This window comes from Pseudophryne corroboree, chromosome 9, assembly GCF_028390025.1.
Source record: "Pseudophryne corroboree isolate aPseCor3 chromosome 9, aPseCor3.hap2, whole genome shotgun sequence".
Classification (NCBI taxonomy): domain Eukaryota; kingdom Metazoa; phylum Chordata; class Amphibia; order Anura; family Myobatrachidae; genus Pseudophryne; species Pseudophryne corroboree.
In genome coordinates this window covers 303175376-303198825 of record NC_086452.1, presented here as the reverse complement: position 1 = coordinate 303198825, position 23450 = coordinate 303175376, and the positions used below count along the sequence as shown (strand labels likewise).

General features: G+C 41.1%; 13 non-coding genes and 88 pseudogenes across 13 annotated transcripts; all 101 read right to left on the bottom strand.

Moving 5' to 3' along the window:
• Window positions 1–4: 4 nt before the first annotated feature.
• On the bottom strand, window positions 5–123 carry LOC134962864 (5S ribosomal RNA). Its single transcript, XR_010188070.1, has one exon. It is a non-coding gene; the product is annotated as a 5S ribosomal RNA (ribosomal RNA).
• Window positions 124–230: 107 nt separating this feature from the next.
• On the bottom strand, window positions 231–349 carry LOC134960563 (5S ribosomal RNA; annotated as a pseudogene).
• A 107-nt stretch (window positions 350–456) lies between these two features.
• LOC134964453 (5S ribosomal RNA) lies at window positions 457–575 on the bottom strand (annotated as a pseudogene).
• A 107-nt stretch (window positions 576–682) lies between these two features.
• Window positions 683–801, bottom strand: LOC134963685 (5S ribosomal RNA; annotated as a pseudogene).
• Window positions 802–908: 107 nt separating this feature from the next.
• On the bottom strand, window positions 909–1027 carry LOC134963235 (5S ribosomal RNA). The gene has a single exon (XR_010188105.1). It is a non-coding gene; the product is annotated as a 5S ribosomal RNA (ribosomal RNA).
• A 107-nt stretch (window positions 1028–1134) lies between these two features.
• On the bottom strand, window positions 1135–1253 carry LOC134964783 (5S ribosomal RNA; annotated as a pseudogene).
• A 107-nt stretch (window positions 1254–1360) lies between these two features.
• On the bottom strand, window positions 1361–1479 carry LOC134963164 (5S ribosomal RNA; annotated as a pseudogene).
• A 107-nt stretch (window positions 1480–1586) lies between these two features.
• On the bottom strand, window positions 1587–1705 carry LOC134963817 (5S ribosomal RNA; annotated as a pseudogene).
• Window positions 1706–1812: 107 nt separating this feature from the next.
• On the bottom strand, window positions 1813–1931 carry LOC134960820 (5S ribosomal RNA). The gene has a single exon (XR_010187818.1). It is a non-coding gene; the product is annotated as a 5S ribosomal RNA (ribosomal RNA).
• Window positions 1932–2038: 107 nt separating this feature from the next.
• On the bottom strand, window positions 2039–2157 carry LOC134960121 (5S ribosomal RNA; annotated as a pseudogene).
• Window positions 2158–2264: 107 nt separating this feature from the next.
• LOC134962012 (5S ribosomal RNA) lies at window positions 2265–2383 on the bottom strand (annotated as a pseudogene).
• Window positions 2384–2490: 107 nt separating this feature from the next.
• LOC134961064 (5S ribosomal RNA) lies at window positions 2491–2609 on the bottom strand (annotated as a pseudogene).
• A 107-nt stretch (window positions 2610–2716) lies between these two features.
• On the bottom strand, window positions 2717–2835 carry LOC134963168 (5S ribosomal RNA; annotated as a pseudogene).
• A 107-nt stretch (window positions 2836–2942) lies between these two features.
• Window positions 2943–3061, bottom strand: LOC134962833 (5S ribosomal RNA; annotated as a pseudogene).
• A 107-nt stretch (window positions 3062–3168) lies between these two features.
• Window positions 3169–3287, bottom strand: LOC134962851 (5S ribosomal RNA). Its single transcript, XR_010188068.1, has one exon. It is a non-coding gene; the product is annotated as a 5S ribosomal RNA (ribosomal RNA).
• Window positions 3288–3394: 107 nt separating this feature from the next.
• On the bottom strand, window positions 3395–3513 carry LOC134960562 (5S ribosomal RNA; annotated as a pseudogene).
• Window positions 3514–3620: 107 nt separating this feature from the next.
• LOC134963807 (5S ribosomal RNA) lies at window positions 3621–3739 on the bottom strand (annotated as a pseudogene).
• Window positions 3740–3846: 107 nt separating this feature from the next.
• Window positions 3847–3965, bottom strand: LOC134963684 (5S ribosomal RNA; annotated as a pseudogene).
• A 107-nt stretch (window positions 3966–4072) lies between these two features.
• On the bottom strand, window positions 4073–4191 carry LOC134963221 (5S ribosomal RNA). The gene has a single exon (XR_010188103.1). It is a non-coding gene; the product is annotated as a 5S ribosomal RNA (ribosomal RNA).
• Window positions 4192–4298: 107 nt separating this feature from the next.
• On the bottom strand, window positions 4299–4417 carry LOC134964782 (5S ribosomal RNA; annotated as a pseudogene).
• Window positions 4418–4524: 107 nt separating this feature from the next.
• LOC134963163 (5S ribosomal RNA) lies at window positions 4525–4643 on the bottom strand (annotated as a pseudogene).
• Window positions 4644–4750: 107 nt separating this feature from the next.
• On the bottom strand, window positions 4751–4869 carry LOC134962838 (5S ribosomal RNA). The gene has a single exon (XR_010188067.1). It is a non-coding gene; the product is annotated as a 5S ribosomal RNA (ribosomal RNA).
• Window positions 4870–4976: 107 nt separating this feature from the next.
• LOC134960561 (5S ribosomal RNA) lies at window positions 4977–5095 on the bottom strand (annotated as a pseudogene).
• A 107-nt stretch (window positions 5096–5202) lies between these two features.
• Window positions 5203–5321, bottom strand: LOC134963806 (5S ribosomal RNA; annotated as a pseudogene).
• Window positions 5322–5428: 107 nt separating this feature from the next.
• On the bottom strand, window positions 5429–5547 carry LOC134963683 (5S ribosomal RNA; annotated as a pseudogene).
• A 107-nt stretch (window positions 5548–5654) lies between these two features.
• On the bottom strand, window positions 5655–5773 carry LOC134963197 (5S ribosomal RNA). Its single transcript, XR_010188101.1, has one exon. It is a non-coding gene; the product is annotated as a 5S ribosomal RNA (ribosomal RNA).
• A 107-nt stretch (window positions 5774–5880) lies between these two features.
• Window positions 5881–5999, bottom strand: LOC134964781 (5S ribosomal RNA; annotated as a pseudogene).
• A 107-nt stretch (window positions 6000–6106) lies between these two features.
• LOC134963162 (5S ribosomal RNA) lies at window positions 6107–6225 on the bottom strand (annotated as a pseudogene).
• Window positions 6226–6332: 107 nt separating this feature from the next.
• LOC134963815 (5S ribosomal RNA) lies at window positions 6333–6451 on the bottom strand (annotated as a pseudogene).
• Window positions 6452–6558: 107 nt separating this feature from the next.
• Window positions 6559–6677, bottom strand: LOC134964458 (5S ribosomal RNA; annotated as a pseudogene).
• A 333-nt stretch (window positions 6678–7010) lies between these two features.
• On the bottom strand, window positions 7011–7129 carry LOC134962404 (5S ribosomal RNA; annotated as a pseudogene).
• Window positions 7130–7236: 107 nt separating this feature from the next.
• Window positions 7237–7355, bottom strand: LOC134960692 (5S ribosomal RNA; annotated as a pseudogene).
• Window positions 7356–7462: 107 nt separating this feature from the next.
• On the bottom strand, window positions 7463–7581 carry LOC134963083 (5S ribosomal RNA; annotated as a pseudogene).
• Window positions 7582–7688: 107 nt separating this feature from the next.
• On the bottom strand, window positions 7689–7807 carry LOC134963418 (5S ribosomal RNA; annotated as a pseudogene).
• A 107-nt stretch (window positions 7808–7914) lies between these two features.
• LOC134960813 (5S ribosomal RNA) lies at window positions 7915–8033 on the bottom strand (annotated as a pseudogene).
• A 107-nt stretch (window positions 8034–8140) lies between these two features.
• On the bottom strand, window positions 8141–8259 carry LOC134962898 (5S ribosomal RNA; annotated as a pseudogene).
• Window positions 8260–8366: 107 nt separating this feature from the next.
• Window positions 8367–8485, bottom strand: LOC134962079 (5S ribosomal RNA; annotated as a pseudogene).
• A 107-nt stretch (window positions 8486–8592) lies between these two features.
• LOC134963463 (5S ribosomal RNA) lies at window positions 8593–8712 on the bottom strand (annotated as a pseudogene).
• A 107-nt stretch (window positions 8713–8819) lies between these two features.
• LOC134962483 (5S ribosomal RNA) lies at window positions 8820–8938 on the bottom strand (annotated as a pseudogene).
• Window positions 8939–9045: 107 nt separating this feature from the next.
• On the bottom strand, window positions 9046–9164 carry LOC134963887 (5S ribosomal RNA; annotated as a pseudogene).
• Window positions 9165–9271: 107 nt separating this feature from the next.
• Window positions 9272–9390, bottom strand: LOC134962320 (5S ribosomal RNA; annotated as a pseudogene).
• A 107-nt stretch (window positions 9391–9497) lies between these two features.
• LOC134963057 (5S ribosomal RNA) lies at window positions 9498–9616 on the bottom strand (annotated as a pseudogene).
• Window positions 9617–9723: 107 nt separating this feature from the next.
• LOC134960559 (5S ribosomal RNA) lies at window positions 9724–9842 on the bottom strand (annotated as a pseudogene).
• Window positions 9843–9949: 107 nt separating this feature from the next.
• LOC134963214 (5S ribosomal RNA) lies at window positions 9950–10068 on the bottom strand (annotated as a pseudogene).
• A 107-nt stretch (window positions 10069–10175) lies between these two features.
• Window positions 10176–10294, bottom strand: LOC134962891 (5S ribosomal RNA; annotated as a pseudogene).
• A 107-nt stretch (window positions 10295–10401) lies between these two features.
• LOC134961955 (5S ribosomal RNA) lies at window positions 10402–10520 on the bottom strand (annotated as a pseudogene).
• A 107-nt stretch (window positions 10521–10627) lies between these two features.
• LOC134963212 (5S ribosomal RNA) lies at window positions 10628–10746 on the bottom strand (annotated as a pseudogene).
• Window positions 10747–10853: 107 nt separating this feature from the next.
• Window positions 10854–10972, bottom strand: LOC134959370 (5S ribosomal RNA; annotated as a pseudogene).
• A 107-nt stretch (window positions 10973–11079) lies between these two features.
• On the bottom strand, window positions 11080–11198 carry LOC134960063 (5S ribosomal RNA; annotated as a pseudogene).
• A 107-nt stretch (window positions 11199–11305) lies between these two features.
• On the bottom strand, window positions 11306–11424 carry LOC134963209 (5S ribosomal RNA). The gene has a single exon (XR_010188102.1). It is a non-coding gene; the product is annotated as a 5S ribosomal RNA (ribosomal RNA).
• Window positions 11425–11531: 107 nt separating this feature from the next.
• LOC134964780 (5S ribosomal RNA) lies at window positions 11532–11650 on the bottom strand (annotated as a pseudogene).
• A 107-nt stretch (window positions 11651–11757) lies between these two features.
• Window positions 11758–11876, bottom strand: LOC134963160 (5S ribosomal RNA; annotated as a pseudogene).
• Window positions 11877–11983: 107 nt separating this feature from the next.
• On the bottom strand, window positions 11984–12102 carry LOC134963816 (5S ribosomal RNA; annotated as a pseudogene).
• Window positions 12103–12209: 107 nt separating this feature from the next.
• Window positions 12210–12328, bottom strand: LOC134964456 (5S ribosomal RNA; annotated as a pseudogene).
• A 333-nt stretch (window positions 12329–12661) lies between these two features.
• Window positions 12662–12780, bottom strand: LOC134962403 (5S ribosomal RNA; annotated as a pseudogene).
• Window positions 12781–12887: 107 nt separating this feature from the next.
• Window positions 12888–13006, bottom strand: LOC134960691 (5S ribosomal RNA; annotated as a pseudogene).
• A 107-nt stretch (window positions 13007–13113) lies between these two features.
• On the bottom strand, window positions 13114–13232 carry LOC134963085 (5S ribosomal RNA; annotated as a pseudogene).
• A 107-nt stretch (window positions 13233–13339) lies between these two features.
• On the bottom strand, window positions 13340–13458 carry LOC134962074 (5S ribosomal RNA; annotated as a pseudogene).
• A 107-nt stretch (window positions 13459–13565) lies between these two features.
• Window positions 13566–13684, bottom strand: LOC134960812 (5S ribosomal RNA; annotated as a pseudogene).
• A 107-nt stretch (window positions 13685–13791) lies between these two features.
• LOC134962897 (5S ribosomal RNA) lies at window positions 13792–13910 on the bottom strand (annotated as a pseudogene).
• Window positions 13911–14017: 107 nt separating this feature from the next.
• On the bottom strand, window positions 14018–14136 carry LOC134962078 (5S ribosomal RNA; annotated as a pseudogene).
• Window positions 14137–14243: 107 nt separating this feature from the next.
• On the bottom strand, window positions 14244–14363 carry LOC134963462 (5S ribosomal RNA; annotated as a pseudogene).
• A 107-nt stretch (window positions 14364–14470) lies between these two features.
• On the bottom strand, window positions 14471–14589 carry LOC134962481 (5S ribosomal RNA; annotated as a pseudogene).
• A 107-nt stretch (window positions 14590–14696) lies between these two features.
• LOC134963884 (5S ribosomal RNA) lies at window positions 14697–14815 on the bottom strand (annotated as a pseudogene).
• A 107-nt stretch (window positions 14816–14922) lies between these two features.
• On the bottom strand, window positions 14923–15041 carry LOC134962319 (5S ribosomal RNA; annotated as a pseudogene).
• A 107-nt stretch (window positions 15042–15148) lies between these two features.
• Window positions 15149–15267, bottom strand: LOC134963055 (5S ribosomal RNA; annotated as a pseudogene).
• Window positions 15268–15374: 107 nt separating this feature from the next.
• Window positions 15375–15493, bottom strand: LOC134960558 (5S ribosomal RNA; annotated as a pseudogene).
• Window positions 15494–15600: 107 nt separating this feature from the next.
• On the bottom strand, window positions 15601–15719 carry LOC134963213 (5S ribosomal RNA; annotated as a pseudogene).
• Window positions 15720–15826: 107 nt separating this feature from the next.
• Window positions 15827–15945, bottom strand: LOC134962890 (5S ribosomal RNA; annotated as a pseudogene).
• Window positions 15946–16052: 107 nt separating this feature from the next.
• LOC134961956 (5S ribosomal RNA) lies at window positions 16053–16171 on the bottom strand (annotated as a pseudogene).
• Window positions 16172–16278: 107 nt separating this feature from the next.
• LOC134963211 (5S ribosomal RNA) lies at window positions 16279–16397 on the bottom strand (annotated as a pseudogene).
• A 107-nt stretch (window positions 16398–16504) lies between these two features.
• Window positions 16505–16623, bottom strand: LOC134959358 (5S ribosomal RNA; annotated as a pseudogene).
• Window positions 16624–16730: 107 nt separating this feature from the next.
• On the bottom strand, window positions 16731–16849 carry LOC134959704 (5S ribosomal RNA; annotated as a pseudogene).
• Window positions 16850–16956: 107 nt separating this feature from the next.
• Window positions 16957–17075, bottom strand: LOC134959674 (5S ribosomal RNA; annotated as a pseudogene).
• Window positions 17076–17182: 107 nt separating this feature from the next.
• LOC134960737 (5S ribosomal RNA) lies at window positions 17183–17301 on the bottom strand (annotated as a pseudogene).
• A 107-nt stretch (window positions 17302–17408) lies between these two features.
• LOC134963357 (5S ribosomal RNA) lies at window positions 17409–17527 on the bottom strand. Its single transcript, XR_010188116.1, has one exon. It is a non-coding gene; the product is annotated as a 5S ribosomal RNA (ribosomal RNA).
• A 107-nt stretch (window positions 17528–17634) lies between these two features.
• LOC134962340 (5S ribosomal RNA) lies at window positions 17635–17753 on the bottom strand (annotated as a pseudogene).
• Window positions 17754–17860: 107 nt separating this feature from the next.
• On the bottom strand, window positions 17861–17979 carry LOC134961271 (5S ribosomal RNA; annotated as a pseudogene).
• Window positions 17980–18086: 107 nt separating this feature from the next.
• Window positions 18087–18205, bottom strand: LOC134959654 (5S ribosomal RNA; annotated as a pseudogene).
• Window positions 18206–18528: 323 nt separating this feature from the next.
• Window positions 18529–18647, bottom strand: LOC134962275 (5S ribosomal RNA; annotated as a pseudogene).
• A 107-nt stretch (window positions 18648–18754) lies between these two features.
• LOC134964197 (5S ribosomal RNA) lies at window positions 18755–18880 on the bottom strand (annotated as a pseudogene).
• A 107-nt stretch (window positions 18881–18987) lies between these two features.
• LOC134958891 (5S ribosomal RNA) lies at window positions 18988–19106 on the bottom strand (annotated as a pseudogene).
• A 107-nt stretch (window positions 19107–19213) lies between these two features.
• On the bottom strand, window positions 19214–19332 carry LOC134964920 (5S ribosomal RNA; annotated as a pseudogene).
• A 107-nt stretch (window positions 19333–19439) lies between these two features.
• On the bottom strand, window positions 19440–19558 carry LOC134963276 (5S ribosomal RNA; annotated as a pseudogene).
• Window positions 19559–19665: 107 nt separating this feature from the next.
• LOC134963024 (5S ribosomal RNA) lies at window positions 19666–19784 on the bottom strand. Its single transcript, XR_010188085.1, has one exon. It is a non-coding gene; the product is annotated as a 5S ribosomal RNA (ribosomal RNA).
• Window positions 19785–19891: 107 nt separating this feature from the next.
• Window positions 19892–20010, bottom strand: LOC134962111 (5S ribosomal RNA; annotated as a pseudogene).
• A 107-nt stretch (window positions 20011–20117) lies between these two features.
• LOC134959807 (5S ribosomal RNA) lies at window positions 20118–20236 on the bottom strand (annotated as a pseudogene).
• Window positions 20237–20343: 107 nt separating this feature from the next.
• On the bottom strand, window positions 20344–20462 carry LOC134962541 (5S ribosomal RNA; annotated as a pseudogene).
• Window positions 20463–20569: 107 nt separating this feature from the next.
• LOC134962513 (5S ribosomal RNA) lies at window positions 20570–20688 on the bottom strand (annotated as a pseudogene).
• A 107-nt stretch (window positions 20689–20795) lies between these two features.
• Window positions 20796–20914, bottom strand: LOC134960961 (5S ribosomal RNA; annotated as a pseudogene).
• A 107-nt stretch (window positions 20915–21021) lies between these two features.
• LOC134962392 (5S ribosomal RNA) lies at window positions 21022–21140 on the bottom strand (annotated as a pseudogene).
• Window positions 21141–21247: 107 nt separating this feature from the next.
• LOC134963007 (5S ribosomal RNA) lies at window positions 21248–21366 on the bottom strand (annotated as a pseudogene).
• A 107-nt stretch (window positions 21367–21473) lies between these two features.
• On the bottom strand, window positions 21474–21592 carry LOC134959893 (5S ribosomal RNA; annotated as a pseudogene).
• A 107-nt stretch (window positions 21593–21699) lies between these two features.
• On the bottom strand, window positions 21700–21818 carry LOC134959972 (5S ribosomal RNA; annotated as a pseudogene).
• A 107-nt stretch (window positions 21819–21925) lies between these two features.
• Window positions 21926–22044, bottom strand: LOC134964139 (5S ribosomal RNA; annotated as a pseudogene).
• A 107-nt stretch (window positions 22045–22151) lies between these two features.
• Window positions 22152–22270, bottom strand: LOC134964186 (5S ribosomal RNA; annotated as a pseudogene).
• Window positions 22271–22377: 107 nt separating this feature from the next.
• Window positions 22378–22496, bottom strand: LOC134964243 (5S ribosomal RNA). The gene has a single exon (XR_010188197.1). It is a non-coding gene; the product is annotated as a 5S ribosomal RNA (ribosomal RNA).
• A 107-nt stretch (window positions 22497–22603) lies between these two features.
• Window positions 22604–22722, bottom strand: LOC134959652 (5S ribosomal RNA; annotated as a pseudogene).
• Window positions 22723–22829: 107 nt separating this feature from the next.
• On the bottom strand, window positions 22830–22948 carry LOC134960326 (5S ribosomal RNA). Its single transcript, XR_010187738.1, has one exon. It is a non-coding gene; the product is annotated as a 5S ribosomal RNA (ribosomal RNA).
• A 107-nt stretch (window positions 22949–23055) lies between these two features.
• On the bottom strand, window positions 23056–23174 carry LOC134961933 (5S ribosomal RNA; annotated as a pseudogene).
• Window positions 23175–23281: 107 nt separating this feature from the next.
• Window positions 23282–23400, bottom strand: LOC134959933 (5S ribosomal RNA). The gene has a single exon (XR_010187675.1). It is a non-coding gene; the product is annotated as a 5S ribosomal RNA (ribosomal RNA).
• Between the last annotated feature and the right edge of the window lie 50 nt (window positions 23401–23450).

The following is a 23450-nucleotide window of genomic DNA, read 5'->3' as shown; positions in this document are numbered from 1 at the left end:
AAAATACCTACAGCACCTTGTACTCCCAGGTGGTCTCCCATTCAAGTACTAACCAGGCCCAACACTGCTTAGCTTCCAAGATCAGATGAGATTGTGTGTATCCAGTGTGGTGTGGCTGTAGATGAGCTTTTTGGTTTCTGTTAGAACTTTTCTACTTCTAACTACTGATACATAAATGAATAAGTTTGAAAATGGAATGCATCAACAGAACGGTGTTGGCAGTATAAAAATACCTACAGCACCTTGTACTCCCAGGTGGTCTCCCATCCAAGTACTAAACAGACCCAACACTGCTTAGCTTCAAAGATCAGATGAGATTGGGTATATCCAGCGTGGTGTGGCTGTAGATTAGCTTTGTGGTTGCTGTTAGAACTTTTCTACTTCTAACTACTGGTACATAAATGAATAAGTTTGAAAATGGTATGCATCAACAGAACGGTGTTGGCAGTATAAAAACACCTACAGCACTTTGTATTCCCAGGTGGTCTCCCATCCAAGTACTAACCAGGCCCAATACTGTTTAGTTTCCAAGATCAGATGAGATCGGGCGTATCCAGTTTTGTGTGGCTGTAGAGGAGCTTTGTTGTTTCTGTTAGATCTTTCCTACTTCTAACTACTGGTACATAAATGAATAAGTTTGAAAATGGAATGCATCAACAGAACGGTGTTGGCAGTATAAAATTACCTACAGCACCTTGTATTCCCAGGTGGTCTTCCATCCAAGTACTAACCAGGCCCAACATTGCTTATCTTCCTAGAACAGATGAGATTGGGCATATCCAGTGTAGTGTGGCTGCAGATAAGCTTTGTGGTTTCTGTTAGAACTTTTCTACTTCTAACTACTGGTACATAAATGAATAAGTTTGAATATGGAATGCATCAACAGAACGGTGTTGGCAGTATAAAAATACCTACAGCACCTTGTATTCCCAGGTGGTCTCCCATGCAAGTACTAACCAGGCCCAACACTGCTTAATTTCAAAGATCAGATGAGATTGGGTATATCCAGTGTGGTGTGGCTGTAGATGAGCTTTGTGGTTGCTGTTAGAACTTTTCTACTTCTAACTACTGGTACATAAATGAATAAGTTTGAAAATGGAATGCATCAACAGAACGGTGTTGGCAGTATAAAAATACCTACAGCACCTTGTATTCACCGGTGGTCTCCCTAACAAGCACTAACCAGGCCCAACACTGCTTAGCTTCCAAGTTCAGATGAGTTTGGGCATATCCAGCGTGGTGTGGGTGTAGATGAGCTTTGTGGCTTCTGTTAGATCTTTCCTACTTCTAACTACTGGTACATAAATGAATAAGTTTGAAAATGAAATGCATCAACAGAACGGTGTTGGCAGTATAAAAATACCAAGAGCACCTTGTATTCACCGGTGGTCTCCCTAACAAGTACTAACCAGGCCCAACACTGCTTAACTTCCAAGATCAGATGAGATTGGGCGTATCCAGTGTGGTGTGGCTGTAGATGAGCTTTGTGGTTTCTGTTAGAACTTTTCTACTTCTAACTACTGGTACATAAATGAATAAGTTTGAAAATGGAATGCATCAACAGAACGGTGTTGGCAGTATGAAAATACCTACATCACCTTGTACTCCCAGGTGGTCTCCCATCCAAGTACTAAACAGCCCCAACACAGCTTAGCTTCAAAGATCAGATGAGATTGGGTATATCCAGCGTGGTGTGGCTGTAGATGAGCTTTGTGGTTGCTGTTAGAACTTTTCTACTTCTAACTACTGGTACATAAATGAATAAGTTTGAAAATGGAATGCATCAACAGAACGGTGTTGGCAGTATAAAAATACCTACAGCACCCTGTATTCCCAGGTGGTCTCCCATCCAAGTACTAACCAGGCCCAACACTGCTTAGCTTCCAAGATCAGATGAGATTGCGTGTATCCAGTGTGGTGTGGCTATAGATGAGCTTTGGGGTTTCTGTTAGAACTTTTCTACTTCTAACTACTGGTAAATAAATGAATACGTTTGAAAATGGAATGCATCAACAGAACGGTGTTGGCAGTATAAAAATACATACAGCACCTTGTACTCCCAGGTGGTATACCATCCAAGTACTAACTAGGCCCAACACTGCTTGGCTTCCAAGATCAGATGAGATTGGGTGTATCCAGTGTGGTGTGGCTGTAGATGAGCTTTGTGGTTTCTGTTAGAACTTTTCTACTTCTAACTACTGGTACCTAAATGAATAAGTTTGAAAATGGAATGCATCAACAGAACGGTGTTGGCAGTATAAAAATACCTACAGCACCTTGTACTCACAGGTGGTCTATCATCCAAGTACTAACCAGGCCCAACACTGCTTAATTTCAAAGATCAGATGAGATTGGGTATATCCAGCGTGGTGTGGCTGTAGATGAGCTTTGTGGTTTCTGTTAGAACTTTTCTACTTCTAACTACTGGTAAATTTATGAAAGAGTTTGAAAATGGAATGCATCAACAGAACGGTGTTGGCAGTATAAAAATACCTACAGCACATTGTACTCCCAGGTGGTCTCCCATTCAAGTACTAACCAGGCCCAACACTGCTTAGCTTCCAAGATCAGATGAGATTGTGCGTATCCAGTGTGGTGTGGCTGTAGACGAGCTATGTTGTTTCTGTTAGAACTTTTCTACTTCTAACTACTGGTACATAAATGAATAAATTTGAAAATAGAATGCATCAACAGAACGGTGTTGGCAGTATAAAAATACCTACAGCACCTTGTACTCCCAGGTGGTCTCCCATCCAAGTACTAAACAGACCGAACACTGCTTAGCTTCAAAGATCAGATGAGATTGGGTATATCCAGCGTGGTGTGGCTGCAGATTAGCTTTGTGGTTGCTGTTAGAACTTTTCTACTTCTAACTACTGGTACATAAATGAATAAGTTTGAAAATGGAATGCATCAACAGAACGGTGTTGGCAGTATAAAATTACATACAGCACCTTGTACTCCCAGGTGGTATACCATCCAAGTACTAACCAGGCCCAACACCGCTTGGCTTCCAAGATCAGTTGAGATTGGGCATATCCAGTGTGGTGTGGCTGTAGATGAGCTTTGTGGTTTCTGTTAGAACTTTTCTACTTCTAACTACTGGTAAATTTATGAAAGAGTTTGAAAATGGAATGCATCAACAGAACGGTGTTGGCAGTATAAAAATACCTACAGCACCTTGTACTCCCAGGTGGTCTCCCATTCAAGTACTAACCAGGCCCAACACTGCTTAGCTTCCAAGATCAGATGAGATTGTGTGTATCCAGTGTGGTGTGGCTGTAGATGAGCTTTTTGGTTTCTGTTAGAACTTTTCTACTTCTAACTACTGATACATAAATGAATAAGTTTGAAAATGGAATGCATCAACAGAACGGTGTTGGCAGTATAAAAATACCTACAGCACCTTGTACTCCCAGGTGGTCTCCCATCCAAGTACTAAACAGACCCAACACTGCTTAGCTTCAAAGATCAGATGAGATTGGGTATATCCAGCGTGGTGTGGCTGTAGATTAGCTTTGTGGTTGCTGTTAGAACTTTTCTACTTCTAACTACTGGTACATAAATGAATAAGTTTGAAAATGGTATGCATCAACAGAACGGTGTTGGCAGTATAAAAACACCTACAGCACTTTGTATTCCCAGGTGGTCTCCCATCCAAGTACTAACCAGGCCCAATACTGCTTAGTTTCCAAGATCAGATGAGATTGGGCGTATCCAGTTTTGTGTGGCTGTAGAGGAGCTTTGTTGTTTCTGTTAGATCTTTCCTACTTCTAACTACTGGTACATAAATGAATAAGTTTGAAAATGGAATGCATCAACAGAACGGTGTTGGCAGTATAAAATTACCTACAGCACCTTGTATTCCCAGGTGGTCTTCCATCCAAGTACTAACCAGGCCCAACATTGCTTATCTTCCTAGAACAGATGAGATTGGGCATATCCAGTGTAGTGTGGCTGCAGATAAGCTTTGTGGTTTCTGTTAGAACTTTTCTACTTCTAACTACTGGTACATAAATGAATAAGTTTGAATATGGAATGCATCAACAGAACGGTGTTGGCAGTATAAAAATACCTACAGCACCTTGTATTCCCAGGTGGTCTCCCATGCAAGTACTAACCAGGCCCAACACTGCTTAATTTCAAAGATCAGATGAGATTGGGTATATCCAGTGTGGTGTGGCTGTAGATGAGCTTTGTGGTTGCTGTTAGAACTTTTCTACTTCTAACTACTGGTACATAAATGAATAAGTTTGAAAATGGAATGCATCAACAGAACGGTGTTGGCAGTATAAAAATACCTACAGCACCTTGTATTCACCGGTGGTCTCCCTAACAAGCACTAACCAGGCCCAACACTGCTTAGCTTCCAAGTTCAGATGAGTTTGGGCATATCCAGCGTGGTGTGGGTGTAGATGAGCTTTGTGGCTTCTGTTAGATCTTTCCTACTTCTAACTACTGGTACATAAATGAATAAGTTTGAAAATGAAATGCATCAACAGAACGGTGTTGGCAGTATAAAAATACCAAGAGCACCTTGTATTCACCGGTGGTCTCCCTAACAAGTACTAACCAGGCCCAACACTGCTTAACTTCCAAGATCAGATGAGATTGGGCGTATCCAGTGTGGTGTGGCTGTAGATGAGCTTTGTGGTTTCTGTTAGAACTTTTCTACTTCTAACTACTGGTACATAAATGAATAAGTTTGAAAATGGAATGCATCAACAGAACGGTGTTGGCAGTATAAAAATACCTACAGCACCTTGTACTCCCAGGTGGTCTCCCATTCAAGTACTAACCAGGCCCAACACTGCTTAGCTTCCAAGATCAGATGAGATTGTGTGTATCCAGTGTGGTGTGGCTGTAGATGAGCTTTTTGGTTTCTGTTAGAACTTTTCTACTTCTAACTACTGATACATAAATGAATAAGTTTGAAAATGGAATGCATCAACAGAACGGTGTTGGCAGTATAAAAATACCTACAGCACCTTGTACTCCCAGGTGGTCTCCCATCCAAGTACTAAACAGACCCAACACTGCTTAGCTTCAAAGATCAGATGAGATTGGGTATATCCAGCGTGGTGTGGCTGTAGATTAGCTTTGTGGTTGCTGTTAGAACTTTTCTACTTCTAACTACTGGTACATAAATGAATAAGTTTGAAAATGGTATGCATCAACAGAACGGTGTTGGCAGTATAAAAACACCTACAGCACTTTGTATTCCCAGGTGGTCTCCCATCCAAGTACTAACCAGGCCCAATACTGCTTAGTTTCCAAGATCAGATGAGATTGGGCGTATCCAGTTTTGTGTGGCTGTAGAGGAGCTTTGTTGTTTCTGTTAGATCTTTCCTACTTCTAACTACTGGTACATAAATGAATAAGTTTGAAAATGGAATGCATCAACAGAACGGTGTTGGCAGTATAAAATTACCTACAGCACCTTGTATTCCCAGGTGGTCTTCCATCCAAGTACTAACCAGGCCCAACATTGCTTATCTTCCTAGAACAGATGAGATTGGGCATATCCAGTGTAGTGTGGCTGCAGATAAGCTTTGTGGTTTCTGTTAGAACTTTTCTACTTCTAACTACTGGTACATAAATGAATAAGTTTGAATATGGAATGCATCAACAGAACGGTGTTGGCAGTATAAAAATACCTACAGCACCTTGTATTCCCAGGTGGTCTCCCATGCAAGTACTAACCAGGCCCAACACTGCTTAATTTCAAAGATCAGATGAGATTGGGTATATCCAGTGTGGTGTGGCTGTAGATGAGCTTTGTGGTTGCTGTTAGAACTTTTCTACTTCTAACTACTGGTACATAAATGAATAAGTTTGAAAATGGAATGCATCAACAGAACGGTGTTGGCAGTATAAAAATACCTACAGCACCTTGTATTCACCGGTGGTCTCCCTAACAAGCACTAACCAGGCCCAACACTGCTTAGCTTCCAAGTTCAGATGAGTTTGGGCATATCCAGCGTGGTGTGGGTGTAGATGAGCTTTGTGGCTTCTGTTAGATCTTTCCTACTTCTAACTACTGGTACATAAATGAATAAGTTTGAAAATGAAATGCATCAACAGAACGGTGTTGGCAGTATAAAAATACCAAGAGCACCTTGTATTCACCGGTGGTCTCCCTAACAAGTACTAACCAGGCCCAACACTGCTTAACTTCCAAGATCAGATGAGATTGGGCGTATCCAGTGTGGTGTGGCTGTAGATGAGCTTTGTGGTTTCTGTTAGAACTTTTCTACTTCTAACTACTGGTACATAAATGAATAAGTTTGAAAATGGAATGCATCAACAGAACGGTGTTGGCAGTATGAAAATACCTACATCACCTTGTACTCCCAGGTGGTCTCCCATCCAAGTACTAAACAGCCCCAACACAGCTTAGCTTCAAAGATCAGATGAGATTGGGTATATCCAGCGTGGTGTGGCTGTAGATTAGCTTTGTGGTTGCTGTTAGAACTTTTCTACTTCTAACTACTGGTACATAAATGGAAAAGTTTGAAAATGGTATGCATCAACAGAACGGTGTTTGCAGTATAAAAACACCTACATCACTTTGTATTCCCAGGTGGTCTCCCATCCAAGTACTAACCAGGCCCAATACTGCTTAGTTTCCAAGATCAGATGAGATTGGGTGCATCCAGTGTTGTGTGCCTGTAGATGAGCTTTGTGGTTTCTGTTAGATCTTTCCTACTTCTAACTACTGGTAAATAAATGAAAAAGTTTGAAAATGGAATGCATCAACAGAACGGTGTTGGCAGTATAAAAATACCAACAGCACCTTGCATTCCCAGGTGGTCTCCCATACAAATACAAACCATGACCAACACTGCTTAGCTTCCAAGATGAGAGGAGATTGGGCATATCCAGTGTAGTGTGGCTGCAGATAAGCTTTGTGGTTTCTGTTAGAACTTTTCTACTTCTAACTACTGGTACATAAATGAATAAGTTTGAATATGGAATGCATCAACAGAACAATGTTGGCAGTATAAAAATACCTACAGCACCTTGTATTCACCGGTGGTCTCCCATGCAAGTACTAACCAGGCCCAACACTGCTGAATTTCAAAGATCAGATGAGATTGGGTATATCCAGCGTGGTGTGGCTGTAGATGAGCTTTTTGGTTGCTGTTAGAACTTTTCTACTTCTAACTACTGGTACATAAATGAATAAGTTTGGAAATGGAATGCATCAACAGAACGGTGTTGGCAGTATAAAAATACCTACAGCACCTTGTATTCACCGGTGGTCTCCCTAACAAGTACTAACCAGGCCCAACACTGCTTAGCTTCCAAGATCAGATGAGATTGGGCGTATCCAGTGTGGTGTGGCTGTAGATGAGCTTTGTGGTTTCTGTTAGAACTTTTCTACTTCTAACTACTGGTACATAAATGAATAAGTTTGAAAATGGAATGCATCAACAGAACGGTGTTGGCAGTATGAAAATACCTACATCACCTTGTACTCCCAGGTGGTCTCCCATCCAAGTACTAAACATGCCCATCACTGCTTAGCTTCAAAGATCAGATGAGATTGGGTATATCCAACGTGGTGTGGCTGTAGATTAGCTTTGTGGTTGCTGTTAGAACTTTTCTACTTCTAACTACTGGTACATAAATGAATAAGTTTGAAAATGGTATGCATCAACAGAACGGTGTTTGCAGTATAAAAACACCTACAGCACTTTGTATTCCCAGGTGGTCTCCCATCCAAGTACTAACCAGGCCCAATACTTCTTAGTTTCCAAGATCAGATGAGATTGGGTGCATCCAGTGTTGTGTGGCTGTAGATGAGCTTTGCGGTTTCTGTTAGAACTTTTCTACTTCTAACTACTGGTACATAAATGAATAAGTTTGAAAATGGAATGCATCAACAGAACGGTGTTGGCAGTATAAAAATACCTACAGCACCTTGTACTCCCAGGTGGTCTCCCTAACAAGTACTAACCAGGCCCAACACTGCTTAGCTTCCAAGATCAGATGAGATTGGGCGTATCCACTGTGGTGTGGCTGTAGATGAGCTTTGTGGTTTCTGTTTGAACTTTTCTACTTCTAACTACTGGTACATAAATGAATAAGTTTGAAAATGGAATGCATCAACAGAACGGTGTTGGCAGTATGAAAATACCTACATTACCTTGTACTCCCAGGTGGTCTCCCATCCAAGTACTAAACAGGCCCATCACTGCTTAGCTTCAAAGATCAGATGAGATTGGGTATATCCAACGTGGTGTGGCTGTAGATTAGCTTTGTGGTTGCTGTTAGAACTTTTCTACTTCTAACTACTGGTACATAAATGAATAAGTTTGAAAATGGTATGCATCAACAGAACGGTGTTTGCAGTATAAAAACACCTACAGCACTTTGTATTCCCAGGTGGTCTCCCATCCAAGTACTAACCAGGCCCAATACTGCTTAGTTTCCAAGATCAGATGAGATTGGGTGCATCCAGTGTTGTGTGGCTGTAGATGAGCTTTGTGGTTTCTGTTAGATCTTTCCTACTTCTAACTACTGGTAAATAAATGAAAAAGTTTGATAATAGAATACATCAACAGAACGATGTTGGCAGTATAAAAATACCTACAGCACCTTGCATTCCCAGGTGGTCTCCCATACAAGTACAAACCATGACCAACACTGCTTAGCTTCCAAGATCATAAGGAGATTGGGCATATCCAGTGTGGTGTGACTGTAGATGAGCTTTGTGGCTTCTGTTAGATCTTTCCTACTTCTAACTACTGGTACATAAATGAATAAGTTTGAAAATGGAATGCATCAACAAAATGGTGTTGGCAGTATGAAAACACCTACAGCACCTTGTATTCCCAGGTGGTCTCCCATCCAAGTACTAACCAGGCCCAATACTGCTTAGTTTCCAAGATCAGATGAGATTGGGCGTATCCAGTGTTGTGTGGCTGTAGAGGAGCTTTGTGGTTTCTGTTAGATCTTTCCTACTTCTAACTACTGGTACATAAATGAATAAGTTTGAATATGGAATGCATCAACAGAACGGTGTTGGCAGTATAAAAATACCTACAGCACCTTGTACTCCCAGGTGGTCTCCCATCCAAGTACTAACCATGCCCAACACTGTTTAGCTTCAAAGATCAGATGATATTGGGAATATCAAGTGTGGTGTGGCTGTAGATGAGCTTTGTGGTTTCTGTTAGAACTTTTCTACTTCTAACTACTGGTACATAAATGAATAAGTTTGAATATGGAATGCATCAACAGAACGGTGTTGGCAGTATAAAAATACCTACAGCACCTTGTATTCCCAGGTGGTCTCCCATCCAAGTACTAACTAGGCCCAATACTGCTTAGTTTCCAAGATCAGATGAGATTGGGCGTATCCAGTGTTGTGTGGCTGTAGAGGAGCTTTGTGGTTTCTGTTAGATCTTTCCTACTTCTAACTACTGGTACATAAATGAATAAGTTTGAAAATGGAATGCATCAACAGAACGGTGTTGGCAGTATAAAATTACCTACAGCACCTTGTATTCCCAGGTGGTCTCCCATCCAAGTACTAACCAGGCCCAACATTGCTTAGCTTCCTAGAACAGATGAGATTGGGAATATCCAGTATGGTGTGGCTGCAAATGAGCTTTGTGGTTTCTGTTAGAACTTTTCTACTTCTAACTACTGGTACATAAATGAATAAGTTTGAATATGGAATGCATCAACAGAACGGTGTTGGCAGTATAAAAATACCTACAGCACCTTGTATTCCCAGGTGGTCTCCCATGCAAGTACTAACCAGGCCCAACACTGCTTAATTTCAAAGATCAGATGAGATTGGGCGTATCCAGTGTGGTGTGGCTGTAAATGAGCTTTGTGGTTTCTGTCAGAACTTTTCTACTTCTAACTACTGGTACATAAATGAATAAGTTTGAAAATGGAATGCATCAACAGAACGGTGTTGGCAGTATGAAAATACCTACATCACCTTGTACTCCCAGGCGGTCTCCTATCCAAGTACTAAACAGGCCCAACACTGCTTAGCTTCAAAGATCAGATGAGATTGGGTATATACAGCGTGGTGTAGCTGTAGATTAGCTTTGTGGTTGCTGTTAGAACTTTTCTACTTCTAACTACTGGTACATAAATGAATAAGTTTGAAAATGGTATGCATCAACAGAACGGTGTTGGCAGTATAAAAACACCTACAGCACTTTGTATTCCCAGGTGGTCTCCCATCCAAGTACTAACCAGGCCCAATACTGCTTAGTTTCCAAGATCAGATGAGATTGGGTGCATCCAGTGTTGCGTGGCTGTAGATGAGCTTTGTGGTTTCTGTTAGATCTTTCCTACTTCTAACTACTGGTAAATAAATGAAAAAGTTTGATAATAGAATACATCAACAGAACGATGTTGGCAGTATAAACATACCTACAGCACCTTGCATTCCCAGGTGGTCTCCCATACAAGTACAAACCATGCCCAACACTGCTTAGCTTCCAAGATCAGAGGAGATTGGGCATATCCAGTGTGGTGTGGCTGTAGATGAGCTTTGTGGTTTCTGTTAGAACTTTTCTACTTCTAACTACTGGTACATAAATGAATAAGTTTGAAAATGGAATGCATCAACAAAATAGTGTTGGCAGTATGAAAACACCTAAAGCACCTTGTATTCCCAGGTGGTCTCCCATCCAAGTACTAACCAGGCCCAATACTGCTTAGTTTCCAAGATCAGATGAGATTGGGCGTATCCAGTGTTGTGTGGCTGTAGATGATCTTTCTGGCTTCTGTTAGATCTTTCCTACTTCTAACTACTGGTACATAAATGAATAAGTTTGAAAATAGAATGCATCAACAGAACGGTGTTGGCAGTATAAAAATACCTACAGCACCCTGTATTCCCTGGTGGTCTCCCATCCAAATACTAACCAGGCCCAACACTGCTTAGCTTCCAAGATCAGATGAGATTGCGTGTATCCAGTGTGGTGTGGCTGTAGATGAGCTTTGTGGTTTCTGTTAGAACTTTTCTACTTTTAACTAATGGTACATAAATAAATAAATTTGAAAATGGAATGCATCAACAGAACGGTGCTGGCAGTATAAAAATACCTACAGCACCTTGTACTCCCAGGTGGTCTCCCATCCAAGTACTAACCAGGCCCAACACTGCTTAATTTCAAAGATCAGATGAGATTGGGTATATCCAGCATGGTGTAGCTGTAGATGAGCTTTGTGGTTGCTGTTAGAACTTTTCTACTTCTAACTACTGGTACATAAATGAATAAGTTTGAATATGGAATGCATCAACAGAACGGTGTTGGCAGTATAAAAATACCTACAGCACCTTGTATTCCCAGGTGGTCTCCCATGCAAGTACTAACCAGGCCCAACACTGCTTAATTTCAAAGATCAGATGAGATTGGGTATATCCAGTGTGGTGTGGCTGTAGATGAGCTTTGTGGTTGCTGTTAGAACTTTTCTACTTCTAACTACTGGTACATAAATGAATAAGTTTGAAAATGGAATGCATCAACAGAACGGTGTTGGCAGTATAAAAATACCTACAGCACCTTGTATTCACCGGTGGTCTCCCTAACAAGCACTAACCAGGCCCAACACTGCTTAGCTTCCAAGTTCAGATGAGTTTGGGCATATCCAGCGTGGTGTGGGTGTAGATGAGCTTTGTGGCTTCTGTTAGATCTTTCCTACTTCTAACTACTGGTACATAAATGAATAAGTTTGAAAATGAAATGCATCAACAGAACGGTGTTGGCAGTATAAAAATACCAAGAGCACCTTGTATTCACCGGTGGTCTCCCTAACAAGTACTAACCAGGCCCAACACTGCTTAACTTCCAAGATCAGATGAGATTGGGCGTATCCAGTGTGGTGTGGCTGTAGATGAGCTTTGTGGTTTCTGTTAGAACTTTTCTACTTCTAACTACTGGTACATAAATGAATAAGTTTGAAAATGGAATGCATCAACAGAACGGTGTTGGCAGTATGAAAATACCTACATCACCTTGTACTCCCAGGTGGTCTCCCATCCAAGTACTAAACAGCCCCAACACAGCTTAGCTTCAAAGATCAGATGAGATTGGGTATATCCAGCGTGGTGTGGCTGTAGATTAGCTTTGTGGTTGCTGTTAGAACTTTTCTACTTCTAACTACTGGTACATAAATGGAAAAGTTTGAAAATGGTATGCATCAACAGAACGGTGTTTGCAGTATAAAAACACCTACATCACTTTGTATTCCCAGGTGGTCTCCCATCCAAGTACTAACCAGGCCCAATACTGCTTAGTTTCCAAGATCAGATGAGATTGGGTGCATCCAGTGTTGTGTGCCTGTAGATGAGCTTTGTGGTTTCTGTTAGATCTTTCCTATTTCTAACTACTGGTAAATAAATGAAAAAGTTTGAAAATGGAATGCATCAACAGAACGGTGTTGGCAGTATAAAAATACCAACAGCACCTTGCATTCCCAGGTGGTCTCCCATACAAATACAAACCATGACCAACACTGCTTAGCTTCCAAGATGAGAGGAGATTGGGCATATCCAGTGTAGTGTGGCTGCAGATAAGCTTTGTGGTTTCTGTTAGAACTTTTCTACTTCTAACTACTGGTACATAAATGAATAAGTTTGAATATGGAATGCATCAACAGAACAATGTTGGCAGTATAAAAATACCTACAGCACCTTGTATTCACCGGTGGTCTCCCATGCAAGTACTAACCAGGCCCAACACTGCTGAATTTCAAAGATCAGATGAGATTGGGTATATCCAGCGTGGTGTGGCTGTAGATGAGCTTTTTGGTTGCTGTTAGAACTTTTCTACTTCTAACTACTGGTACATAAATGAATAAGTTTGGAAATGGAATGCATCAACAGAACGGTGTTGGCAGTATAAAAATACCTACAGCACCTTGTATTCACCGGTGGTCTCCCTAACAAGTACTAACCAGGCCCAACACTGCTTAGCTTCCAAGATCAGATGAGATTGGGCGTATCCAGTGTGGTGTGGCTGTAGATGAGCTTTGTGGTTTCTGTTAGAACTTTTCTACTTCTAACTACTGGTACATAAATGAATAAGTTTGAAAATGGAATGCATCAACAGAACGGTGTTGGCAGTATGAAAATACCTACATCACCTTGTACTCCCAGGTGGTCTCCCATCCAAGTACTAAACATGCCCATCACTGCTTAGCTTCAAAGATCAGATGAGATTGGGTATATCCAACGTGGTGTGGCTGTAGATTAGCTTTGTGGTTGCTGTTAGAACTTTTCTACTTCTAACTACTGGTACATAAATGAATAAGTTTGAAAATGGTATGCATCAACAGAATGGTGTTTGCAGTATAAAAACACCTACAGCACTTTGTATTCCCAGGTGGTCTCCCATCCAAGTACTAACCAGGCCCAATACTGCTTAGTTTCCAAGATCAGATGAGATTGGGTGCATCCAGTGTTGTGTGGCTGTAGATGAGCTTTGCGGTTTCTGTTAGAACTTTTCTACTTCTAACTACTGGTACATAAATGAATAAGTTTGAAAATGGAATGCATCAACAGAACGGTGTTGGCAGTATAAAAATACCTACAGCACCTTGTACTCCCAGGTGGTCTCCCTAACAAGTACTAACCAGGCCCAACACTGCTTAGCTTCCAAGATCAGATGAGATTGGGCGTATCCACTGTGGTGTGGCTGTAGATGAGCTTTGTGGTTTCTGTTTGAACTTTTCTACTTCTAACTACTGGTACATAAATGAATAAGTTTGAAAATGGAATGCATCAACAGAACGGTGTTGGCAGTATGAAAATACCTACATTACCTTGTACTCCCAGGTGGTCTCCCATCCAAGTACTAAACAGGCCCATCACTGCTTAGCTTCAAAGATCAGATGAGATTGGGTATATCCAACGTGGTGTGGCTGTAGATTAGCTTTGTGGTTGCTGTTAGAACTTTTCTACTTCTAACTACTGGTACATAAATGAATAAGTTTGAAAATGGTATGCATCAACAGAACGGTGTTTGCAGTATAAAAACACCTACAGCACTTTGTATTCCCAGGTGGTCTCCCATCCAAGTACTAACCAGGCCCAATACTGCTTAGTTTCCAAGATCAGATGAGATTGGGTGCATCCAGTGTTGTGTGGCTGTAGATGAGCTTTGTGGTTTCTGTTAGATCTTTCCTACTTCTAACTACTGGTAAATAAATGAAAAAGTTTGATAATAGAATACATCAACAGAACGATGTTGGCAGTATAAAAATACCTACAGCACCTTGCATTCCCAGGTGGTCTCCCATACAAGTACAAACCATGACCAACACTGCTTAGCTTCCAAGATCATAAGGAGATTGGGCATATCCAGTGTGGTGTGACTGTAGATGAGCTTTGTGGCTTCTGTTAGATCTTTCCTACTTCTAACTACTGGTACATAAATGAATAAGTTTGAAAATGGAATGCATCAACAAAATGGTGTTGGCAGTATGAAAACACCTACAGCACCTTGTATTCCCAGGTGGTCTCCCATCCAAGTACTAACCAGGCCCAATACTGCTTAGTTTCCAAGATCAGATGAGATTGGGCGTATCCAGTGTTGTGTGGCTGTAGAGGAGCTTTGTGGTTTCTGTTAGATCTTTCCTACTTCTAACTACTGGTACATAAATGAATAAGTTTGAATATGGAATGCATCAACAGAACGGTGTTGGCAGTATAAAAATACCTACAGCACCTTGTACTCCCAGGTGGTCTCCCATCCAAGTACTAACCATGCCCAACACTGTTTAGCTTCAAAGATCAGATGATATTGGGAATATCAAGTGTGGTGTGGCTGTAGATGAGCTTTGTGGTTTCTGTTAGAACTTTTCTACTTCTAACTACTGGTACATAAATGAATAAGTTTGAATATGGAATGCATCAACAGAACGGTGTTGGCAGTATAAAAATACCTACAGCACCTTGTATTCCCAGGTGGTCTCCCATCCAAGTACTAACTAGGCCCAATACTGCTTAGTTTCCAAGATCAGATGAGATTGGGCGTATCCAGTGTTGTGTGGCTGTAGAGGAGCTTTGTGGTTTCTGTTAGATCTTTCCTACTTCTAACTACTGGTACATAAATGAATAAGTTTGAAAATGGAATGCATCAACAGAACGGTGTTGGCAGTATAAAATTACCTACAGCACCTTGTATTCCCAGGTGGTCTCCCATCCAAGTACTAACCAGGCCCAACATTGCTTAGCTTCCTAGAACAGATGAGATTGGGAATATCCAGTATGGTGTGGCTGCAAATGAGCTTTGTGGTTTCTGTTAGAACTTTTCTACTTCTAACTACTGGTACATAAATGAATAAGTTTGAATATGGAATGCATCAACAGAACGGTGTTGGCAGTATAAAAATACCTACAGCACCTTGTATTCCCAGGTGGTCTCCCATGCAAGTACTAACCAGGCCCAACACTGCTTAATTTCAAAGATCAGATGAGATTGGGCGTATCCAGTGTGGTGTGGCTGTAAATGAGCTTTGTGGTTTCTGTCAGAACTTTTCTACTTCTAACTACTGGTACATAAATGAATAAGTTTGAAAATGGAATGCATCAACAGAACGGTGTTGGCAGTATGAAAATACCTACATCACCTTGTACTCCCAGGCGGTCTCCTATCCAAGTACTAAACAGGCCCAACACTGCTTAGCTTCAAAGATCAGATGAGATTGGGTATATACAGCGTGGTGTAGCTGTAGATTAGCTTTGTGGTTGCTGTTAGAACTTTTCTACTTCTAACTACTGGTACATAAATGAATAAGTTTGAAAATGGTATGCATCAACAGAACGGTGTTGGCAGTATAAAAACACCTACAGCACTTTGTATTCCCAGGTGGTCTCCCATCCAAGTACTAACCAGGCCCAATACTGCTTAGTTTCCAAGATCAGATGAGATTGGGTGCATCCAGTGTTGCGTGGCTGTAGATGAGCTTTGTGGTTTCTGTTAGATCTTTCCTACTTCTAACTACTGGTAAATAAATGAAAAAGTTTGATAATAGAATACATCAACAGAACGATGTTGGCAGTATAAACATACCTACAGCACCTTGCATTCCCAGGTGGTCTCCCATACAAGTACAAACCATGCCCAACACTGCTTAGCTTCCAAGATCAGAGGAGATTGGGCATATCCAGTGTGGTGTGGCTGTAGATGAGCTTTGTGGTTTCTGTTAGAACTTTTCTACTTCTAACTACTGGTACATAAATGAATAAGTTTGAAAATGGAATGCATCAACAAAATAGTGTTGGCAGTATGAAAACACCTAAAGCACCTTGTATTCCCAGGTGGTCTCCCATCCAAGTACTAACCAGGCCCAATACTGCTTAGTTTCCAAGATCAGATGAGATTGGGCGTATCCAGTGTTGTGTGGCTGTAGATGATCTTTCTGGCTTCTGTTAGATCTTTCCTACTTCTAACTACTGGTACATAAATGAATAAGTTTGAAAATAGAATGCATCAACAGAACGGTGTTGGCAGTATAAAAATACCTACAGCACCCTGTATTCCCTGGTGGTCTCCCATCCAAATACTAACCAGGCCCAACACTGCTTAGCTTCCAAGATCAGATGAGATTGCGTGTATCCAGTGTGGTGTGGCTGTAGATGAGCTTTGTGGTTTCTGTTAGAACTTTTCTACTTTTAACTAATGGTACATAAATAAATAAATTTGAAAATGGAATGCATCAACAGAACGGTGCTGGCAGTATAAAAATACCTACAGCACCTTGTACTCCCAGGTGGTCTCCCATCCAAGTACTAACCAGGCCCAACACTGCTTAATTTCAAAGATCAGATGAGATTGGGTATATCCAGCATGGTGTGGCTGTAGATGAGCTTTGTGGTTGCTGTTAGAACTTTTCTACTTCTAACTACTGGTACATAAATGAATAAGTTTGAAAATGGTATGAATCAACAGAATGGTGTTGGCAGTATAAAAATACCTACAGCACCTTGTACTCACAGGTGGTCTCCCATTCAAGTAATAACCAGGCCCAACACTGCTTAGCTTCCAAGATCAGATGAGATTGGGTGTATCCAGTGTGGTGTGGCTGTAGATGAGCTTTGTGGTTTCTGTTAGAACTTTTCTACTTCTAACTACTGGTACATAAATGATTAAGTTTGAAAATGGAATGCATCAACAGAACGGTGTTGGCAGTATAAAAATACCTACAGCACCTTGTATTCCCAGGTGGTCTCCCATCCAAGTACTAACCAGGCCCAACACTACTTAGCTTCCAAGATAAGATGAAATTGGGTGTATCCAGTGTGGTGAGGCTGTAGAAGAGATTTGTGGCTGCAGTTAGAACTTTTCTACTTCTAACTACTGGTACATAAATGAATAAGTTTGAAAATGGTATGCATCAACAGAACGGTGTTGGCAGTATAAAAATACCTACAGCACCTTGTATTCCCAGGTGGTCTCCCATCCAAGTACTAACCAGGCCCAACACTGCTTAACATCCAAGATCATATGAGATTGGGCATATCCAGTGTGGTGTGGCTGTAGATGAGCTTTGTGGTTTCTGTTAGAACTTTTCTACTTCTAACTACTGGTACATAAATGAATAAGTTTGAAAATGGAATGCATCAACAGAACGGTGTTGACAGTATAAAAATACCTACAGCACCTTGTATTTCCAGGTGGTCTCCCACCCAAGCACTAAACAAGCCCAACACTACTTAGTTTCCAAGATCAGATGAGATTGGGAGTATACAGTGTGGTGTGGCTGTAGATGAGCTTTGTGGTTTCTGTTAAAACTTTTCTACTTCTAACTACTGGTACATAAATGAATAAGTTTGAAAATGGAATGCATCAACAGAACGGTGTTGGCAGTATAAAAATACCTACAGCACCTTGTATTCACCGGTGGTCTCCCTAACAAGTACTAACCAGGCCCAACACTGCTTACCTTCCAAGATCAGATGAGATTGGGCGTATCCAGTGTGGTGTGGCTGTAGATTAGCTTTGTGGTTTCTGTTAGAACTTTTCTACTTCTAACTACTGGTACATAAATGAATAAGTTTGAAAATGGAATGCATCAACAGAACGGTGTTGGCAGTATGACAATACCTACATCACCTTGTACTCCCAGGTGGTCTCCCATCTAAGTACTAACCAGGCCCAGCACTGCTTAGCTTCCAAGATCAGATGAGATTGGGTGTATCCAGTGTGGTAAGGCTGTAAATGAGCTTTGTGGTTGCTGTTAGAACTTTTCTACTTCTAACTACTGGTACATAAATAAATAAGTTTGAAAATGGTATGCATCAACAGAACGGTGTTGGCAGTATAAAAATACCTACAGCACCTTGTATTCCCATGTGGTCTCCCATCCAAGTACTAACCAAGCCCAACATCCAAGATCATATGAGATTGGGCACATCCAGTGTGGTGTGGCTGTAGATAAGCTTTGTGGTTTCTGTTCGATCTTTCCTACTTCTAACTACTGGTACATAAATGAATAAGTTTGAAAATGGAATGCATCAGCAGAACGGTGTTGGCAGTATAAAAATACCTACAGCACCTTGCATTCCCAGGTGGTCTCCCATCCAAGTACTAACCAGACCCAACACTGCTTAGCTTGCAAGATCAGATGAATTTGGGCGTATCCAGCGTGGTGTGGCTGTAGATAAGCTTTGTGGTTTCTGTTAGAACTTTTCTACTTCTAACTACTGGTACATAAATGAATACATTTGAAAATGGAATGCATCAACAGAATGGTGATGGCAGTATAAAAATACCTACAGCACCTTGTATTTCCAGGTGGTCTCCCACACAACTACTAACCAGGCCCAACACTACTTAGCTTCCAAGTTCAGATGAGATATGAGATTGGGCGTATACAGTGTGGTGTGGCTGTTAATGAGCTTTGTGGTTTCTGTTAGAACTTTTCTACTTCTAACTACTGGTACATAAATGAATAAGTTTGAAAATAGAATACATCAACAGAACGATGTTGGCAGTATAAAAATACCTACAGCACCTTGCATTCCCAGGTGGTCTCATATCCAAGTATTAACCAGGCCCAATACTGCTTAGTTTCCAAGATCAGATGAGATTGGGCGTATCCAGTGTTGTGTGGCTGTAGATGAACTTTCTAGTTTCTGTTAGATCTTTCCTACTTCTAACTACTGGTACATAAATGAATAAGTTTGAAAATAGAATGCATCAACAGAACGGTGTTGGCAGTATAAAAATACCTACAGCATCTTCTACTCCCAGGTGGTCTACCATCCAAGTACTAACCAGGCCCAATACTGCTTAGTTTCCAAGATCAGATGAGATTGGGCGTATCCAGTGTTGTGTGGCTATAGATTATCTTTCTGGTTTCTGTTAGATCTTTTCTACTTCTAACTACTGGTACATAAATGAATAAGTTTGAAAATAGAATGCATCAACAGAACTGTGTTGGCAGTATAAAAATACCTACAGCACCCTGTATTCCCAGGTGGTCTCCCATCCAAGTACTAACCAAGCCCAACACTGCTTAGCTTCCAATATCAGAAGAGATTGCATGTATCCATTGTGGTGTGGCTGCAGATGAGCTTTGTGGTTTCTGTTAGAACTTTTCTACTTCTAACTACTGGTACATAAATGAATAAGTTTGAAAATGGAATGCATCAACAGAACGGTGTTGGCAGTATAAAAATACCTACAGCACCTTGTACTCCCAGGTGGTCTCCCATTCAAGTACTAACCAGGCCCAACACTGCTTAGCTTCCAAGATCTGATGAGATCGCGTGTATCCAGTGTGGTGTGGCTGTAGATGAGCTTTGTGGTTTCTGTTAGATCTTTCCTACTTCTAACTACTGGTACATAAATGAATAAGTTTGAAAATGGAATGCATCGACAGAACGGTGTTGGCAGTATAAAATTACCTACAGCACCTTGTATTCCCAGGTGGTCTCCCATACAAGTACTTACCAGGCCCAACACTGCTTAGCTTCAAAGATCAGATGATATTGGGTATATCCAGCGTGGTGTGGCTGTAGATGAGCTTTGTGGTTGCTGTTAGAACTTTTCTACTTCTAACTACTGGTACATAAATGAATAAGTTTGAAAATGGTATGCATCAACAGAACGGTGTTGGCAGTATAAAAATACCTACAGCACCTTGTATTCCCAGGTGGTCTTCCATCCAAGTACTAACCAGGCCCAACACTGCTTAACATCCAAGATCATATGAGATTGGGCATATCCAGTGTGGTGTGGCTGTAGATGAGCTTTGTGGTTTCTGTTAGAACTTTTCTTCTTCTAACTACTGGTACATAAATGAATAAGTTTGAAAATGGAATGCATCAACAGAACGGTGTTGGCAGTATAAAAATACCTACAGCACCTTGTATTTCCAGGTGGTCTCCCACCCAAGCACTAAACAGGCCCAACACTGCTTAGTTTCCAAGATCAGATGAGATTGGGCGTATACAGTGTGGTGTGGCTGTAGAGGAGCTTTGTGGTTTCTGTTAGATCTTTCCTACTTCTAACTACTGGTACATAAATGAATAAGTTTGAATATGGAATGCATCAACAGAACAGTGTTGGCAGTATAAAATTACCTACAGCACCTTGTATTCCTAGGTGGTCTCCCATCCAAGTACTAACCAGGCCCAACATTGCTTAGCTTCCTAGAACAGATGAGATTGGGCATATCCAGTGTGGTGTGGCTGCAGATGAGCTTTGCGGTTTCTGTTAGAACTTTTCTACTTCTAACTACTGGTACATAAATGAATAAGTTTGAATATGGAATGCATCAACAGAACGGTGTTGGCAGTATAAAAATACCTACAGCACCTTGTATTCCCAGGTGGTCTCCCATGCAAGTACTAACCAGGTCCAACATTGCTTAATTTCAAAGATCAGATGAGATTGGGTATATCCAGCGTGGTGTGGCTGTAGATGAGCTTTGTGGTTGCTGTTAGAACTTTTCTACTTCTAACTACTAGTACATAAATGAATAAGTTTGAAAATGGAATGCATCAACAGAACGGTGTTGGCAGTATAAAAATACCTACAGGACCTTGTATTCACCGGTGGTCTCCCTAACAAGTACTAACCAGGCCCAACACTGCTTAGCTTCCAAGATCAGATGAGATTGGGCGTATCCAGTGTGGTGTGGCTGTAGATGAGCTTTGTGGTTTCTGGTAGAACTTTTCTACTTCTAACTACTGGTACATAAATTAATAAGATTGAAAATGGAATGCATCAACAGAACGGTGTTGGCAGTATGAAAATACCTACATCACCTTGTACTCCCAGGTGGTCTCCCATTCAAGTACTATCCAGGCCCAACACTGCTTAGCTTCCAAGATCAGATGACATTGGGTGTATCCAGTGTGGTGAGGCAGTAGATGAGCTTTGCAGTTGCTGTTAGAACTTTTCTACTTCTAACAACTGGTACATAAATGAATACGTTTGAAAAAGGTATGCATCAACAGAACGGTGTTGGCAGTATAAAAATATCTACAGCACCTTGTATTCCCAGGTGGTCTCCCATCCAAGTACAAATCAGGCCCAATACTGCTTAGTTTCCAAGATCAGATGAGATTGGGCATATCCAGTGTGGTGTGGCTGCAGATGAGCTTTGAGGTTTCTGTTAGAACTTTTCTAATTCTAACTACTGGTACATAAATGAATAAGTTTGAATATGGAATGCATCCACAGAACGGTGTTGGCAGTATAAAAATACCTACAGCACCTTGTATTCTCAGGTGGTCTCCCATGCAAGTACTAACCAGGCCCAACACTGCTTAATTTCTAAGATCAGATGAGATTGGGTATATCCAGCGTGGTGTAGCTGTAGATTAGCTTTGTGGTTGCTGTTAGAACTTTTCTACTTCTAACTACTGGTACATAAATGAATAAGTTTGAAAATGGTATGCATCAACAGAACGGTGTTGGCAGTATAAAAACACCTACAGCACTTTGTATTCCCAGGTGGTCTCCCATACAAGTACAAACCATGCCCAACACTGTTTAGCTTCCAAGATCAGAGAAGATTGGGCATATCCAGTGTGGCGTGGCTGTAGATGAGCTTTGTGGTTTCTGTTAGAACTTTTCTACTTCTAACTACTGGTACATAAATGAATAAGTTTGAAAATGGAATGCATCAACAGAACGGTGTTGGCAGTATGAAAATACCTACATCACCTTGTACTCCCAGGTGGACTCCCATCCAAGTACTAACCAGACCCAACACTGCTTAGCTTCCAAGATCAGATGACATTGGGTGTATCCAGTTTGGTGAGGCTGTAGATGAGCTTTGTGGTTGCTGTTAGAACTTTTCTACTTCTAACTACTGGTACATAAATGAATACGTTTGAAAAAGGTATGCATCAACAGAACAGTGTTGGCAGTATAAAAATATCTACAGCACTTTGTATTCCCAGGTGGTCTCCCATCCAAGTACTAACCAGGCCCAACACTGCTTAGCTTCCAAGATCAGATGAGATTGCGTGTATCCAGTGTGGTGTGGCTGTAGACGAGCTTTGTGGTTTCTGTTCAAACTTTTCTACTTCTAACTACTGGTACATAAATGAATAAGTTTGAAAATGGAATGCATCAACAGAACGATGTTGGCAGTATAAAAAAACCTACAGCACCTTGTACTCCCAGGTGGTCTCCCATTAAAGTACTAACCAGGCCCAACACTGCTTAATTTCAAAGATCAGATGAGATTGGGTATATCCAGCGTGGTGTGGCTGTAGATTAGCTTTGTGGTTCCTGTTAGAACTTTTCTACTTCTAACTACTGGTACATAAATGAATAAGTTTGAAAATGGTATGCATCAACAGAACGGTGTTGGCAGTATAAAAATACCTACAGCACCTTGTACTCCCAGGTGGTCTCCCATTCAAGTACTAACCAGGCCCAACACTGCTTAGCTTCCAAGATCAGATGAGATTGGGTGTATCCAGTGTGGTGTGGCTGTAGACGAGCTTTGTGGTTTCTGTTAGAACTTTTCTACTTCTAACTACTGGTACATAAATGATTAAGTTTGAAAATGGAATGCATCAACAAAATGGTGTTGGCAGTATGAAAACACCTACAGCACCTTGTATTCCCAGGTGGTCTCCCATCCAAGTACTAACCAGGCCCAATACTGCTTAGTTTCCAAGATCAGATGAGATTGGGCGTATCCAGTGTTGTGTGGCTATAGATGATCTTTCTGGTTTCTGTTAGATCTTTCCTACTTCTAACTACTGGTACATAAATGAATAAGTTTGAAAATAGAATGCATCAACAGAACTGTGTTGGCAGTATAAAAATACCTACAGCACCCTGTATTCCCAGGTGGTCTCCCATCCAAGTACTAACCAGGCCCAACACTGCTTAGCTTCCAAGATCAGATGAGATTGCGTGTATCCAGTGTGGTGTGGCTGTAGATGAGCTTTGTGGTTAGTGTTAGAACTTTTCTACTTCTAACTACTGGTACAT